Raw genomic sequence first — 12,818 nt, 5'->3', positions numbered from 1 at the left:
GTCAGGAGGCTGATTGCGTAGTGTTGATAACAACAGTCATGCAGAAAGGCTTAGCAGGCCGTCTGCTCTGGCCTTCGTCGGTGGGAAGCAGCGTTATATGATGTAACTCAACGTCACTAAAACACACACACAGGGATTGATCCAAAGACAGTAGAGGTGGTGCACTTAGCTGGCTGAGGGGTTCAGCAGGATGTACAGCAGTAAACTGTTGGGAAGACAAAGCCTGCCACGCAAAGCCAGCCAGGCTGGCTCCCTCTATTTCTCTGTATCAAGTACACGTTGACACAGATCCTTTTGACTGCGTGATTTACGAGTGTGACCCACCAGGGTTTCGATACCGGTTCTCCAGCATGCCACAAGACTATGTTTTTAACCCGCTGAGCTAAAGTGTGGGCATTAGTTCAACGAGAAACACAAGTCTTTAAGTATCTGGCCAGGTTACTCATCACAAGAGTGCAGTTCACCAAACCAGCTGTGACATGAGCACATTCTGGTTGAACTGAGTTCCAATAACACACTTTCAAATCCAGTGCTTTATCCTGGTCCCTTTGATCTCACAGAGCAGTAATGCCAAACCAATCGTCTCCCATATCAAGGTGATGTAATGCAGAAAGAAAGATAGAGGGAGAGAGAGAGGGAGAGAGAGAGAGAGAGAGAGGAAGAGGAAGAGAGGGGAAGAGGAAGAGAGGGGAGAGGGGGTAGCCCATATGTTCTCTTATTTCACCAACAAAAAAACAAAACACTGGCTGAGCTGGGGCAATCTGCCAACAAGCCCCTGTCCAGGAATCTATAGCAATCACAGAGGAGCAGGAAGTAGAGAGAGAAAGAGAAATTGAAGGGGGGTAAGAGAAGGGGGAGAGAGAGAGAGACAGAGAGAGAGGAAGACAAAGGCAGTGATACTGTGGGCAGGGAAGCACTAAGGACAATATTTTGACATCTGTCGGTGAAGCCTGCAACTGATATCGATAAACGCTGTTCAACTTAGAGGGGGACAGCTACGCTTGACACTTGAACATTTTAACACTTGATATAAGAAAAATGATCAAAAAACAATCCTCCACAAAGCTGCTGACCAATCTGCTGGCCTTGGTAGCCAACCCAGAGAACCCATGACCTTCTTCCACTATGTAAGCAGTGTCTGTGTGTGTGTCCATGTAGGTGACATGTGAATGAGCCCTACAGCTGATGGCCTTCTGGCCTGACAGGCTGCTCTCTCCACAGGACAAAGGGAGAGCAGAGAGAGCCTGGTCCTGCACCTCACTGAGAGAGAGAGAGAGAGAGAGAGAGAGAGAGAGAGAGAGAGAGAGAAATAAAATGCCCTGCAGGATCACACAGAACCAGCCAACCTCTTCACCTTGGTGATGATGCAGGCTGGGCAGAGAGAGGGCCTTCCACCTCACTGCGAAAGCAGGCTTTGTCCATATGCTCCCCACCATGGTCACACAGCACCATCCAACCCCTGACAGGACTGGGCTATGGGTTGGGGTCGGGCTCCGGGCCAAACACAGCACCCAGTCAACATGTGAGCTCATTCCCATACATACTGTAAACACATGAGCATACGGTGTGGTGTGTTCACATGAACGCACACACAAATACAAACTGTCTATACATTTTTATGTACACACATGCGTGGGCGAGCAAAAACACACACACATAAGCGAGTGTGCCCTTTCATTAATGAGGATGATATAGAGAAAAGGGGAGGAGGTCATTTCCACTCCAAAGGTCTTGTAAGCCGGTGCCAACAGGGAGGAAGTATGTTCACATAGAGCTATTTGAACATTTCCGCTGTCACCGTGGTGACCCAGGGAAGTCCTCCTGATGAATGGCCAAGACAAGACAAATCCCCTCTCAGAACAGGTCCTCCTCAACCTCACTGTAGCTTCTGTCTGCTTCAATAACTGGCATAGTAGAGATGTCAGTGTCTACAAATTGTCACTAGTTTAAGAGAATAACATTGATACAGTAACAATACTCTGTCTTTCTCTCTCTCCATCACACATATTTATAGAACTCACGATTTCCTCGTGACTGTTTTGTTTTCGATAGCAGTGGAGTGTGTGAGTGTGCTGGTTGGTTAGGACAGTGGGAAGGAATTTCAAGATACTGTCAAATGGAAACAAACAGTTGTTCCAATCGGATGTCCAAGCTCGTAGAGTAATGAGTTCTGGACATAATGTATCCTACTGGATCATATAGATCAATGGTGGACTGAACTGAAAGTCGTTTCCTGGAGATGATTATCAGCATTAAGTAGGCCCAATGCACTGAGCTCTCTAGATGAAGGATTTGTCAACGTGCTGCTACTGTGTACTCTTATGTCTAGGACTAAGGATTGTGTGTGTGTGTGTGTGTGTGTGTGTGTGTGTGTGTGTGTGTGTGTGTGTGTGTGTGTGTGTGTGTGTGTGTGTGTGTGTGTGTGTGTGTGTGTGTGTGTGTGTGTGTGTGTGTGTGTGTGTGTGTGTGTGTGTGTGTGTGTGTGTGTGTGCGTGTGTGTGTGTGTGTGTGTGCGTGTGAGAGACAGACAGACAGACAGACAGACAGACAGACAGACAGACAGACAGACAGACAGACAGACAGAGCACAAGAGAGAGAGAGAGAGAGAGAGAGAGAGAGAGAGAGAGAGAGAGAGAGAGAGAGAGAGAGAGAGAGAGGCTGACACTACAGAGAATGGTACCCCTCATTCACCTCCCAAGTTCCAACCTGCATCCCACTGCTGGCTTGCTTGTTCCCTGGATGGGAGACCAGATGCTGCTGGAAGTGGTGTTGGAGGGCCAGTAGGAGGCACTCTTTCCTCTGGTCTAAAGAAATATCCCAATTCCCCAGGGCAGTGATTGGGGACATTGCCCTGTGTTAGTTGCCGTCTTTCGGCTGGGATGTTAAACAGGTGTCCTGACTCTCTGTGGTCACTCAAGAACTCATGGCACTTATAGTAAGAATAGGGGTGTTGACCCCGGTGTCCTAGCTAAATTCCCAATCTGGCCCTCATACCATCATGGCTACCTAATCATCCCTAGCTTCCAATTGGCTCATTCATCCCCCTCCTCTCCCCTGTAACAATTCCCCATGTTGTTGCTGTAAATGACAACGTGTTCTCAGTCAACATACCTGATAAAATAAGGGTAAAATAAAATAATCAGTTGGCTTGATGAGTGACACCACACACCCACACTAGTTACTGACACCTAAGGGATAAGGAAGCTGACAGGACTTCCAGAAGCAAGTGTAGGATGAATATCAATGTTGTCCTCACCAGGCTAGACTAATCTTGCCTGAACAGACCCACACTCACAAAACACACACACTTTCAGGACCCCATCAATCAGGCCTTTATGGTGGAGTGGCCAGACAGAAGCCACTCCTCAGTAAAAGGCACATGAATGGCCTGAATGTCAAGTGTCACATCTGGAGGAAACCTGGCACCATCCCTAAGGTGAATCATGGTGGTGGCAGCATCATGCTGTGGGGATGTTTTTCAGCGGCAGGGACTGGGAGACTAGTCAGGATCGAGGCAAAGATGACCGGAGTACAAGAGAGATCCTTGATGCTGTAATCGCTGCCAAAGTACTGAGTAAAGGGTCTGAATACTTATGTAAATGTGATATTTCCTTTTTTTTTTTTTTTTTTTTTTTACATATATACGTACATACACATATAAAAATTTGCAAAAATGTCTAAAAAACAGTTTTTGCTTTGTCATTATGGTGTATTATGTGTAGATTGATGAGGGGGAAAAAAAACTATTTAATCAATAATAGAATAAGGCTGTAACGTAACAAAATGTGGAAAAAGTCAAGGGGTCTGAATACTTTCCGAAGGCACGGTATGTGTTCTGACTCGAGCCGGAATGGATTGTGAGCCTGTGTTGGTCCTCAAAGTGTGCTCATGTTCAGTACCAAGAATAAACCGTGCCCCATTCTGACCCTAATGGCAAGCACGGTAAGCTCCATTTGGGCCCTGGGCCTATCAATGTCACAATCACAGCATTATGCTCCTGCATTGGCTAAACACTATAGTTCACAGTGGAAAGTTCAACTTGGTGCTACCTCAGTGGCTATTAAAGTATTATATAAAGGTGTTGCACCTGCATGAATGTTCATGTTGTTATTGCTTTACATCCATCCCTGAGGCATTAAGGTCATTTTGTACTGGATGTGTTTTTCCTCAATAGCACCTAGAGTGATTGTCCTGATGTCCTTGGTCTCTCCTCTCCACAGTCACCCCCACAGCTGAGAGAGAGGGGCATTTCTATTCTACCACATAAATAGAATCTGGGCCAGACGTCTACTAGTGTTGTTAGAGGCTAGTTGAATACGAGGTCACAAAATATTCAACCCAAATATGACATCATCCTCAAGGAAAAGAATAATACAGCAGCAGCCTTGTGACCCTCTTCATCATCATCATCACCCGTAACTGGGTCGGAGTGGGGGTTTATGCAACGGCATATAATCAACATTGACCATCAGAACACACAACTGTATGATCACACACACACACACAAGCCTATTCCTGCGGTCATATGTTCAAGACTAAGGAGGAGGGACGCCTTGGAGGAAATAAATCATAATGCTGCCACTGGGCTCTCCATGAATCCACGGGGGAGATTTCCTCTCTATGCAGTCACACACACACAATCTGTCAGAATAATGCCAAACATCCCACCTCTCCACAGCTAGGGAGTGAGACAGTGTGCCCTCTCCTCTCTTTGCATGCCAAACTGACACCCAATAACCCAGCACTGAATTATGTGCAATGGGATGTCAGGACTGATCATTTTGAGGGCACCAGATCCCTGGCTCTAAGCGTCAACTTTAAATGCCAAGTTGAGTTTAATTCAGTAAAAGCTAAACTAACTAGTCAAAAATGCTAGTTGAAAATGCAGCTTGGATAAAATAATCAAGCTTTTGGTGTTGAGATTGGATCAATGGGAAGCATTTCTTGTCCAAGGCCTATAATTTTGAAAATCATATTTGCAAATTAAGAAAATACACCATGATGAGGCCTACATATGTCTTGTTCTCTCTATAAATTCAACTAAGCAAAATAAATTCCTTATGTGTCTAAAACCGACATTTCAACAGCTTGGCCTGAGATGCCCTATGTCTTTACGACATTCCAACCTTCTTGATAACTCGCAAGATGACAGTTAATACTATATAAAGAGCACGTGGTATCGAAAATCGAAGCACTCTTGAGCTGTTGATGGACTCCAACTGTCACATGGGTAATTCTTCTTATGGCGTACTATTATTAACTAATGCATCGCATGACAACATAATGTGTCCGTATTTCACCAAGAGGTACTTGCAACACAGAGAAGGCGGCTAAGTGCGTGCTAGATGATAATGGAGAAAGCGTCACCGAGGCGCATGGATGGACGCAGCGTCGTCCACAACATTGTCACTGACTGCGATGCGGCAGCGTTACGACACCGTTCATTCAGAGGAACCAACGCTGCCAGAGTCAAATATAGTCCCTGGCGATCTAATTCTTATCATTGTCATTTTCTGAGTAAAATCTGATTTCAGGCTAATATCAGTGGACGGGGAAAGGATGCAATGCACCTCAAAGAACAGGTTCCGGATCTGTGCAGACAGACAGGCACAGTGAATACTGGATAGATATAGAATGTTAGGAGACTGTATAGATATAGACTATTCACAATGCATTGCTTCAATATGTCCAATATTATAGCTAAATATTCTACCACCGCAGTGACATAATATTAAACCCACACGAGCCTAATCTGAGCCGAGCAGTTGTGATTTTCTAGACTAATATTTATTGATAATGATATGATTTCGCGTGGGGCTGACAATCCCGCGGACTGTATGGGATGCTCTCTACCGTCGTCAAGTCACATGGAATTCCATTCACAGAATATGTCAATTCATAGGGCAGAATGACCACTATATTTACAGCTATTCTAAAATGGATATGAAATAGGCATACATTATGTGACCTCCATTTTATGTTGTAAAGGAATTTAACTATTCTCGCTTTCGAAGATTGGAGGGGAAAAGGAGGCATCCCTGTCCCACGGATGCTGATGTGGGATTGTGGGTTCTGACATTCCCGAGAGAGCGAATCCCATCAGTGTGATGCACGTTGGCAACATCTGATGCACGTTGGCAAGACCGAATCGAACGACAAAATAATTCGAAAAAGTAGTGGCATAATCTTTTATCAAGATGTCTTAACAATTACAACACAACGTGAGCGTTTAGTTATTGATACATTTCCATGGTGAGTCAATAGCCTAGGCTACTGTAAAATAATGTCTGGTAAAAAGATAACAACACATGGCCGTCCGGTCGCGTGTTGTAAAGTAATGGCATAGTCTTTTATCAAGATGTCTTGAAAATAAAAACACAACGAGAGCGTTTTGTTATTCATAAATTATATCCGTGATGAATCAATAGTTTAGGCTACTGTACAGTTATGGCTAATAGAAACACATGGCCTTCTGATGGTATGTTGTTCCGTTGCCTATCAGCATAATGTAGCCTAGCGACTGTGTGGCAAGCTGAACCACTGGTTTCGCTCTTCCTTCTACCTTGTCTACCCATTTCACTTGAACAATGACAACCCCAGTCTTGGAACTGTCCCAAAACTGTACAGAATAGAGGCAGCCGGTATAGGCTACACATGCACACAACCCTTGAGCAGCACAAGGCATGCTGCCTCATACTGCCTTCACACACAAAAACATAACACATTTCCCAAAGGTCGCCGTTTTGTTGGATAGGTTTTATGCACGCGATCTGCAAAGCGCGAGAATGCACAATAACCTGTCGTCATCTCGTGTGAAGAACAGTTACTCAGTCGCTACCGAGCTCCTGAATGTTCCAAACAATGATACACTGTCCCCAGCATTACTGTACCTGCAGAGCCGCTGAACTTCACTTCGTTGCAGTGCCGTTGCCGTGTCTCCGCCACATATCACCACCCCTCATATCAGCCAGGGGCATACCGGTATGCTAAATGATGGTAATAATGCCAGATGCTAAAATGTGAATAGCTGTCAACATTGCTGCACTGTTTGAGCCATGTAGGTTATTCCGCAACAGAGCAGACTTTTTCATAATCTAGCCTACCATGTAAACGGACTACCCCAGGTTGAGAAGTGTTATTTTTCTTCTGGCGGTGGCGGGATAGGGATGGAGGGTCCTCCTTATCCCTTTTCAAACTGATGCTGCGATTTCACACAGTAGCGCGCGCCAGTGTCCCACACACACACACACACACACACACACACACACACACACAGCTGGTCCTCGCGACAGAACATGCTGCTTCGATCCACGCAGTTCCAGAGAAATACCCCGCCCACTTTAACAACTCAGTGGCATACTGTAGTCACTACAATGGAGACCACAGGCCTATGCCTTTTGTTGCTCTGCAAAGGCTCTATTATGGTATTAGGCCTACTAAAAACTAAATGTAAGGCTATGATGTTTTATATTTGATATCTCAGTTTGACCAAATCCTGGTGGGGGACTGGGACAATGGATAAATGATAATAGTACACTGTAAAGGGTTGCCATGAATTTGACAGTTATTTAGAGGCAGCGCTGTGGCAAGTAAAATGATGTATTTCAGATTACAGTAGGGCCTATAGCTATTGTAATATAAATGTGGTATGAAAGCAAGTACTGTGTAATGACACACAGTACAATATACTGTAAAAAAGTTTCATTCTAACTTCCTCAGATTGAATGGATGAATGAATTATATTTATTGAGGGGAGGGTTTATATTTCACAGTATTTCCCTAGAATTACAAGGAATTGGTGCAAGCAGTTTGGCTGGTTGGTAAAGTGTTTAAACATTACAGCATATTAATAAATGTTTTATATCACTTGCACTAGAGGTCTTAAAGGCTTCAAAATTGGCAGTGACCACAAGGACATGGCAAAATACTCATCCATTTAAGGTTTAAGAGTTGCTGCCTCTCCAATGTGTCCCCTATAGATTTTAAATTCACGGGGCACTATAACCACATAGGAGTTAAATTGATACAGCATTCTCATTCACGACTGCAACAAATATCCTCTTACAGTGCAAGCTTCAAAATATGTTAATGAGCCGGAAACAACAAATACCATGCACCCACTAGTGGTGAAGGTTTTGGGCGCTCCAAAGATTACAGTACCATACTCTATTCTGTGAGGTGGAATTACAGGACCAATTGAAATGCAGCAATTCCCCACAATGCACCATCATTTACAGTATGCTGCAGTTAAATGTTTGAGTTTTTTTTTTACTGTTGATAATACCTAAAATGACTGTGTAACAGTGTAACACAATAGACAATGTAATACAGTTGTGTAATGACTTTTCTGTAGCTTAATTCAATAAATAATGACTATGTAATATGACTGCCAACAAATACATTAGGGTTTCTCACAGCTTTGATGCTTGAACCCCTAATTAGATGAGCATACATCAGACTGTGAAGAGGTTCAATATTATTGCATTGTCTAAATCAAATATATAAACCCAAACCAAACATATTATCTTACAGTGCCTTCAGCAAGTATTGTGTTACAGCCTGAATTGAAAATTGATTACATTTAGATATTTTTGTCACTGGCCTACACACAATACATCATCATGTCAAAGTGGAATCATGTTTTTCAATTTTTTTACAAATGAAAAGCTGAAATGTCTTGAGTCAATAAGTATTCAACCCCTTTGTTATGGCAAGCCAAAATGTGCTTAACAAGTCCCATAATAAGTTGCATAAGTGCAATAATAGTGTTTAACATCATCTCTGTACCCCACACATAACATTTTCTGTATGTTCCCTCATTCAAAAGTGAATTTCAAACATAGATTCAGCCACAACGATCAGGGAAGATTCCCAATGCCTTGCAAAGAATAATTGAATATCCCTTTGAGTATGGTGAAGTAATTAATGACACTTTGGATGGGGTATCAATACACCCAGTCATTACAAAGACACAGGCGTTCTTCCTAACTCAAATGCCAGAGAGGAAGGAAACCGCTCAGGGATTTCACCATGAGGCCAATGGTGACTAAAACAGTTACAGAGCCTAAGATAGGAGATAAGTAAGAATGGATCAACAACATTGTAGTTACTCCACAATACTAACCAAATTGACAGAGTGAACCTGTAGAGAATAACAATATTCCAAAACATAGATCCTGTTTGCAACAAGGCACTAAAGTAATACTGCAAAGCAATTAACTATTTGTCCTCAATACAAAGTGTTATGAATAGTGGTGGCTGCATCATGTTATGGGTATGCTTGTAATTGTTAAGGACTGGGGAGTTTTTCAGGATAAAAAAAAACCCTGCAAGGCCCGTAGCTCTCCAGAACAGGAGTCTCCAACCCTGCTCCTGGAAAGCTACCCTCCTGTAGGTTTTCACTCCAACCCTGTTCTTGGAGAGCTACCCTCCTGTAGGTTTTCACTCCAACCCTGTTCTTGGAGAGCTACTCTCCTGTAGGGTTTCACTCCAACCCTGTTCTTGGAGAGCTACTCTCCTGTAGGGTTTCACTCCAACCCTGTTCTTGGAGAGCTACTCTCCTGTAGGGTTTCACTCCAACCCTGTTCTTGGAGAGCTACCCTCCTGTAGGTTTTCACTCCAACCCTGTTCCTGGAGAGCTACCCTCCTGTAGGTTTTTGCTCCAATGCCAGTTGTAACTAACCTGATTCAGTTTATCAACCTGCTAATAATTAGAATCAGGTGTGCTAGATTAGGGTTGGAGAGAGGACCTACAGGACGGTAGCTCTCCAGGAACATGGTTGGAGTGAAAACCGACAGAAAGGTAGCTCTCCAGAAGCAGGATTGGAGAGCTCTGCTCTAGAACATACATTTTCCCTCTACCTGTGTGTTCACCTCAACCTACAGATATATCCAGATGCACAGTGGCAGTCCTCATCTCCAGTGTGAGCATGATCCTAACCAGCTAATGCAACCAATCTTTTCCGGATTCTTTCCTCTACCGCACCACAGTGGAGGCCCCAGACAGAGTCATAGCGTAATGGGTTCCCCCAACCAGGCCATTATATAACAGCATTATGTAGACTAGGTCTAAATGCCTGCTGTGAGGGGGACTCCACCACTATCGAACGGTCTGTCACAGAGACCCAGGGTAATCACACTAACAAGGTCACCCACTCACCAAGATCAGAACTACTAGTGTACAGGATTGAAAAATACTCCGATATATACAGTAGATTATTTTCTGTAAAAGAGCATGAGGAAGGATCTCAAAGTGATTGAATGAAAGCATGTTAATTCAACTAACATTGACTACCATAAAGCAGTCAGCTGAAATTAATATGGCACGGCACTCACTTTATTTTCCACTACGTGTACATTACTTCGGTATGTGTCCGGGCGCAATTCTGCTTTGCTTAAACTCAAACGGTCTGATTGCAGTGATTTGATTTGAGGCTGAATTCATGGAATAACCACAGACCCATCTCTCTGTGCTCCTTCTCTACCCCAGCCAATCCCATTTGTTCCTCAATGAATATAGTGTTGGTATTGTGTTCAACCCCCTCCTCATGCCAATCTTGTGAAGGGGAAATCGCATTCCCTTTGCCGAGAGAGTGTGGTGTGGCTGCATGGGTAATCCTGCCTCACAAGGAAATAAGAATAATCCTGTTGGAGTGTGATCATGGTCATGTGATCAGGGTGATGAATGAAGCCAGAGGGAATGGGAGGTTCTGGAATCCCTGTTGGCTCAGACTGATGACATCATTTGATGACATGTCTTTGGTCTGTTTCCTCAACTTCTCAGGTGCCGGAATATCCTGCTGATAAAATGAAGTAACACTAGTGTTGAACAGAATAAAGCACTTGATTACAAGCTTGCTGCAGCTGTGACATGGACAAAGCTATTTAACTAGTAGTAGGCATTGGCTGTCCTATGAATTGAGCTAACATGTTTCACTTTGAGGCAGAATGGCAGAGACAAAAGAAGAGGTACGTAGAACTACTCATCTCAAATAAAACCTAGCAGCAATATACAGTCATTTGAGGGGCAATAGTCCCACCTTCAGGACCCCATGAACTCTTAAAATAACAATCTCACAATAGAACACTGGAAGACATTTCAGAGATGATCAGATGTCTTACATTTCCTCATGACAATGAGGCACTAGAGATACCTTGACAGATATATGACAAACCATATACAAATTAGAATTCAAAGCCAGTCTATGGTCTGACTGAATAGGTATTGTGTAGCAAATCTATAGGTTTAAAAGACACTTTTACAAATCTTAGCTATAACAAAAAATGTATATGTACATTGTAATCAAAGACACGCTGAAAATGTATAAAACAAATCAACTAAAAACAAGGGGAAAGTGCATTAGATGAACATAGTCTCGGATGTTGTGTACAAGATTATGGTCATTTGTAGCAATGGCACCCTGCCAAACATGTCGTGGATGGACTGAGCAAGGTATATTGTGGAGAGAGAGGATCTAAATGTATGCAAACAGGTGGAACAAGTAAAACATTAACACCTGAGTGGAGTTTACTTGGCTGGTTTAACATATCGATCATGTTCATATGATTTGAGGATTTATGAAGTCATTTCAGTAGAGTCGGTGACCAGAAGATATTTTAAAAGCAATGGCTAAATGTATGGCTAAATGTATGGTTAAATGCAAATTAAACCTGGAATCGGGGATAGACTGAACAGTAACTTAATCTCCAGAACACTCAAATTAGTATCATACGTTACGATTGGTATAGTATGTATTAATGTGTCTGTGCACAATTTGTTGACTTACTAGTTGGCTAATGCTAATGTTAGCTAGGGATAATCTTAGCTAGGCTAGGGGTCGATGTCAACAACCCCTCTGAAATCTAATTAGCATAATAATAATAATAATAAGTCCCCTTCAAAACCAGTCTGTATATTTATTTAACTAACCAAGTCAGTTAAGAACAAATTCTCATTTACAATGACGGCATACACCGGCCAAACCCGGATGACACTAGGCCAATTGTGCGCCACCCTATGGGACTCCCAATCACGGCCGGTTGTGATACAGCCTGGATTCAAACCAGGGTGTCTGTAGTGACACATCTAGCACTGAGATGCAGTGCCTTAGACTCGGGATCCCCGAGTGCTAGAGAAATACATTGTTTTGCACGGGCTGCATCCACCGCATCCGTGAATGACAGCCTTCCACATCTGCGATGGAAGGTAGCTGAGGTACAGCGTGTTTGTCAGACCATGAGACACCCTGAAAATGGGCCTTCTCACGAAAACGTCAGTAGCATCTGAACAGCGTGGCCTACAAAACTAATATGACCACTATGTGAAGAGGAATCTCATGAACACGACCCCAACAAGCCTCACGAGACTCGTCTGAAGTTGGTACTGCCAACTTGTGTCTGTAGCGTCCAAACTGTTTGGACTACACACTAATATGACTCCTTGATGGAAAGGTGACTCTCGTACACGTCGTTTGTTTTGCTCGAGTGTGCTTACAAGCCTCATCTGAAAGTAGCCCGGGAACCAGTACATTTAAAAAATAATAATCATATGGCAATGGTTCAGTGCCAAAACATTTTTGGTTAATGCTGCAATGTCATTTTTTGGGCGACCCGACCAAATTCACATAGAAATGTGTGTTATAGATCTGAAACTCATTTAAAGCTAGTCTAAGAAGCAGTAAACCTGTTCTATGCTTCCTGTTCTTAAGTTTTGTTTTTGCGTCTTACCTGCGGTTTTGGACACCAGCGTCAAATACAATATTTTTGGTTATGAAAAATATATTTCACAGTGGTTTAGATAGTACAATGATTCGCTACAC

This window comes from Oncorhynchus masou, chromosome 13 (assembly GCF_036934945.1).
Source record: "Oncorhynchus masou masou isolate Uvic2021 chromosome 13, UVic_Omas_1.1, whole genome shotgun sequence".
Classification (NCBI taxonomy): domain Eukaryota; kingdom Metazoa; phylum Chordata; class Actinopteri; order Salmoniformes; family Salmonidae; genus Oncorhynchus; species Oncorhynchus masou.
Note: the sequence above shows the minus strand (reverse complement) of the source record.